Here is a 5,732-nt window from a genome sequence, read left to right on the forward strand (position 1 = left end):
GAAGAGACCGGCACATTCCAAGGAATCAACTCGGGAAGGAGCAACCCGAAGGGGAAGGTCACGTTGCCAGTAACATTTGGCAGCGAGCTGAACTTCAGGACTAAGAGGGTCACTTTTGACGTTGCCGATATTCCATTGCCTTACAATGGGATACTTGGCCGTCCAGCACTCGCCAAGTTCATGGCAGCCTCTCACTATGCATACAACATGCTGAACATGCCAGGCCCGATAAACGTCATCTCTGTCCCTGGCGACAAGAAGGATGCTCTTATCTGCGCCGACAAGATCTACCGGGAAGCGGCAGCCGCAGCAGATCACAAGTCACCTGCCGTTGAAGCTCCCGGGGGGAAGAAGAAGACCAAGTCCGGCAAGAGTTCTGATGCCCACTCCGGCAAGCGCACCTCTTCGGAGTGCTGCGCTGCCGTCGAGGACGCACCATCGAGCTCCACCGGCAAGTGTAAGAAAACAATGGCAGCTCCGCCAGAGATGAAGAAGGTGTCCGCTAAGGAGGACGGCAATGGTAGTACCTTCACCATCAGTGCCACTCTCGACCCTAAATAGGAAAGCGCGCTCATTTCTTTCCTGCGGGCGAATGTCGACGTGTTTGCATGGCAACCATCTGACATCCCCGGTGTTCCCAGGAAAGTAATTGAGCACCACCTTGCCGTTTGTCCTGATGCGCGGCCCGTCAAGCAGAAGGTCAGGAAGCAAGCAGTGGAGCGCCAAGAATTCATTGCAGAAGAGATCAAGAAGTTGGAAGCAGCAGGCCTTGTCAGAGGAGTGCTCCATCCTACGTGGTTGGCCAATCCTATAGTCGTGCGCAAGGCGAACGGGAAATGGAGACTTTGTATCGACTTTACCGATGTTAACAAAGCTTGTCCCAAAGACCCATTTGCTTTGCCGCGCATTGACCAGATTGTTGACTCCACAGCCGGATGTGATTTGCTTTCATTTCTTGACGCGTACTCAGGATACCATCAGATCTTCATGGCAGAAGAGGATGAGGAGAAGACCGCATTCATTACTCCATGTGGCACGTACTGTTTCATACGGATGCCTTTCAGATTAAAAAATGCTGGTTCAACATTTGCAAGAGTAGTCCATGTCGCTCTTGAGCCACAAATACACAGAAATGTGGAAGCCTACATGGATGACATAGTGGTCAAGAGCAAGGACAAGGCAACTCTGATCCAAGATTTAGACGAGACCTTTGCAAATCTGCGCAAGATCAGCCTCAAGCTCAACCCAGAGAAGTGTGTGTTTGGAGTCCACTCCGGCAAGCTTCTCGGGTGCTTCGTGTCTCAGCGGGGAATCGAAGCCAATCCCGACAAGATCAAGGCCATTGAGCAGATTGAAGCACCAAAGCGCGTCAAGGATGTACAAAGACTTGCCGGTTGCGTGGCTGCTCTCTGCAGGTTTATCTCTAGGTCTGCTGAGCGCGCCCTGCCATTTTTCAAATTATTGAAAAAGGCAGGTCCAGTGAAATGGACTCCGGAAGCGGAGGCTGCGCTGCAAGACTTGAAGAGATACCTGACCTCCCCTCCAATACTTGTCGCACCTAAGCCACAAGAGAAGTTGCTGCTGTATATAGCGGCAACCAATCAAGTGGTTAGTGCTGCGTTAGTAGCAGAGAGGGAGGCAGATGACGAGCCAGCAACCACGGCAGGCGCATCCAGCGACAAGCAGGGGGCTTCCCCGGCAAGCTCTGGTCCCGACAAGGATGGATCTGCGCAGACGCGCGAGGAGATACAGAAGAGAATGGTGCAGCGCCCAGTTTACTTTGTCAGTTCCCTTCTGCAGGGGGCTAGGTCAAGGTACTCTGGCGTGCAGAAATTGCTTTTCGGCCTTCTCATGGCCTCGAGAAAGCTGCACCATTACTTCCAAGCACATGAGATCACAGTTGTCACTCGCTTTCCGCTGAAGAGGATACTACAGAATCCAGAAGCGACAGGCAGGATTGTCGAGTGGGCACTGGAACTGTCAAGCTTTGGCCTCAAGTTTGAGAGTACTTCAACTATCCAAAGCAGAGCATTGGCAGAATTCATAGCAGAAAGGACGCCAACACCAGATGAAGAAATTCCAGAAACGAGCATCCCCGTCAAGGAAGCAAGCAAAGAGTGGCTGATGTACTTTGATGGTGCCTTTTCGCTGCAAGGCGCGGCGGTGGCGTGCTGCCTGTCGCACCCACCGAAGAGCACCTCAAGTACGTAGTCCAGATGCACTTTCCCAAGGAGCAAGCGCCCAATTTACTTTGTCAGTTCCCTTCTGCAGGGGGCTAGGTCAAGGTACTCTAGCATGCAGAAATTGCTTTTCGGACTTCTCATGTCCTCGAGAAAGCTACGCCATTACTTCCAAGCACATGAGATCACAATTTTCAATATGGGCCAGTCTTGGGGGCGTAATCAGCAGAATAGTGTTCTGAATACAAAATCTAAGTACTTCGAACACAACTTCAGCCTTACAGATGAGAGCGGATGACTATGACCCAAATATCAAAGTTTTTCCTTTTGACGATACGGAACTTTCTCACTTTGAGCACTTCTCCATTTTAGGCCATCTTAATTAAGTTCTTCGTCGTGCCAAAATCTGGTGTCAACACATGCCCCCCTGTTTTTCGGCAAACTTGTGTGCCGAAAAATAATTTGCAAGATGCTTTTCCTAAGGACGATGTCAACACTCCATGGGACATTTTATGCTCTTAGGATGATAAGTATATATCAGCCATTTGGATTAGCAACAAAAGTAAAGCTAATCAAACATATGATGATTTGGTAATACCCTTTCATGATGTAAGAAATTATATTGCATCCATTGTTTAAAATAAGCCCATTGAGGGTAACCAATCATACCTGATGAGAAATTCCATGGCATAGGCATCAATGACATTGTTGAAGAAAATGGATAATGTGTGGACCGAAGATGTTGAAACCTTCGGCTTGGTCCTTCATAGTTTTCACTCTTTTCCTTCTTCACATTTGTCGCACTCCTTGTAAAGGAAGCTTGCACATAATTCTTATTTTTGAATACTTCCTTTGGGAACCCATGCCATATTCCTTTCTTCAAGTTCTTGTGCACTAAGTTTTTGTAATTTCTTCTTTTGCCAATATGATAAGCCGAGTGGCCACCCTGGCTGTGATTTTGTTTGAAGCAATGGCAATTCTTGTTTTACCATGTGCACTCCCAACTTCTTCTCTTCAGATTTGGTACTTGATTGACTTGCCTCATCGCCATTAGTAGCCATTGTCAATACTTCAATTGGCTCCTTCTCATTTGAGATCAAATCTAAAGTAGCACTCTTACGGCCATCTTTTTTAACACGATAAATTTGTTTGACCACTGTCGGTGTACTAGAGTAGGGGTACCCTAGTATCCCGAACTTGTGCACGGGCAGTCGCAGCACTCCGCGGCAAGACTTGCCAGGTGACCGCCAAGGTCCTCCGTGGTTCCTTTGGAGCCATTCAAGGACAAAGTATCCAAGCCAAGGAGACAAGACCCCGGCAAGAGGAGCTTGCCGGGAAGGCCAACTAAGGCATCTCAAGGAACTTGCCGCGACGCGGCCGCGCGTCCCGGCAAGGCCCGGTGAGCGACAAGCTCCCGGACGTGACAAGACAACGACCGCGGCAAGGCGCTTGCCGCGGCAAGCCACCACTCTGTGCCCGTGCTCCAGCACATCCACCAACGTGTCGCTCTGGGACCCTTCCAGGCGTACGTGGCGGGAGGCTGTGCAGCCAGCAGCGCGCGGTGGCAAGCGGCGCTGACAAGATTGCCATCGTGGCGAGCGGTGGCGTCCCTGACGGTCCCTTCTGCACTGTTTAGGCGACGCAGACGGGCATTTAATGCCCTTGTCCCCTGCCGTCAGGGTTAGGTATGATACACTGTGGCAGGTAGCTGTACCTACCGCAGCACCTTTTCCATTTTTACCCTTGTTTACGTTCCACCTGTCGGTGACCCCTTGAGCATATAAAAGAAGGCCCATGCGCAACGTAGAGGGGGGGGGGAAACAGAACACTCACGCTCGGTCTCGTTAGCTGATGGTGTGTACTGTAGCACTCCATGCTCCTGAGCAAGAACTCAATACAAACCACAAAGCAGGAGTAGGGTTTTACGCATCCGCGCGGCCCGAACCTGGGTAAACCGCTCGTGTGCTTCGCCTCGATCCGCTCTTCGTGCGGCCTCCGCCCCCGCCGAACCGAAAGGGACTCGGCCCGCCGGTCCCATAGGTGTTCGTGGATCAGTCCCCGGACATCTTTGGTGCGCCAGGTAGGGGGCATCGAGGTTGTGTGAACCAGATCCGGCATTCACACGAGCTAGATCTTCATCATCTTCATCGACATGCCGCCAAAGAAGAAGGCTTCGGAGGCAGCTGCTCCGTCCGCCCCGCTACCACCGGAGCAAACGGCTGATGGGGCGGACGCCGGCGGAAGAACGGGCGTCGACGAGGGAGCTCACGGTGCTGCCAGATCCAAGGACAAGGTTGCGCTGCCCATCGGCGGCGTAGCCGGCTCCCACAATGACCGGGCGCACACCAAGACCTCGGCGTCCGTACATGCACCGCGCCCATCTCTGGAGGCGCGGGACTGGCAGCTTCATGGTATTCACGGTACCATGCGTTTTGCTGGACCAAGATCGAGCTAGTGGATCTCGGAGTGCTCAAGACCAGCATGCACGCCAACATGCTGGCGCGAGTGAGACATGGTCGCCTGGATGGGATACTGCTCCTTCTAACATAGTTAGAAGTCCGAGCATATCCCGCTCCTCGCACTGTTCGCCGCCGCCACCCGCCACTGCAGCAGAAGCTTTGGCGCGAGCTCAACTGCTCCTGGACTACCCTCCAACGGCAGACAAGATCGACGACTGGAGGGCCACCATTCAGAATCTCATCGGCTTCGCCAACGGCGACACTCAACGGCCGCCGAGCACGTCGCAGCCGCGACAAGTCAGCCAGGCACAAGCCGGTGGCGACAAGACCGGTGGGGGTGCAACCACTGTGCACTCTCCGCCCCGAAGGCCAAGATCGCCGACTCGTCGGATCCACCTCGACAGCGACTCCACCGCGTCATCAGATCCACGAGCTCGTCGTGATCAGCGCCAAGTTCTTCACGAACGACAGCAAGAAGATGCTCGTACTCGCATCGAGCGCCGAAGAGAAGCGCGACGTCAATCGGACCAGCGCGCTGGGCCCTCTGTCGACATGCATGCGCCAGGGGAACCAGGCGGCTTGCCGTACGCGGTAGGTTGCCCTGCGTTTACTCGTGAGCTGCGGCAAGTCCAGTGGCCCAGAATGAAGAATTTCAAGCCAGACGTACCAGAGAAGTACGACAGCAAGTCGCATCCGTCGGAGTTCCTCAGCATCTACACCATCACGGTGCAGGCTGCCGGGGGGCGGGACGACAAGATCCTTGCCAACTACTTCCTGCTGGTGCTCAAGCCCAACGTCAGGTCCTGGCTCATGCACTTGCCGCACAACTCCATATCCTCCTGGGCAGACCTGTGCCATCAGTTTGTCGGCGCCTTTACAGGCGGCCACAAACCTCATGGCCAAGAGAGTGACCTTCATCTGCTCGCCCAGAAGGAAGGAGAGCCCCTGCGTAAGTACATTCAGAGATTCAGCCGTGTACAGCACAACATCCCAGATGTCCATCCTGCCGCGGTCATCAGCGCGTTCCATCAGAACGTCCGTAACCGCAGGATGCGGGAGGAGATGGCGATGTGCAAGATCAGAGACGTCAGTG

This window comes from Triticum urartu, chromosome 3 (genome assembly GCF_003073215.2).
Source record: "Triticum urartu cultivar G1812 chromosome 3, Tu2.1, whole genome shotgun sequence".
In the NCBI taxonomy this organism is placed as follows: Eukaryota; Viridiplantae; Streptophyta; class Magnoliopsida; order Poales; family Poaceae; genus Triticum; species Triticum urartu.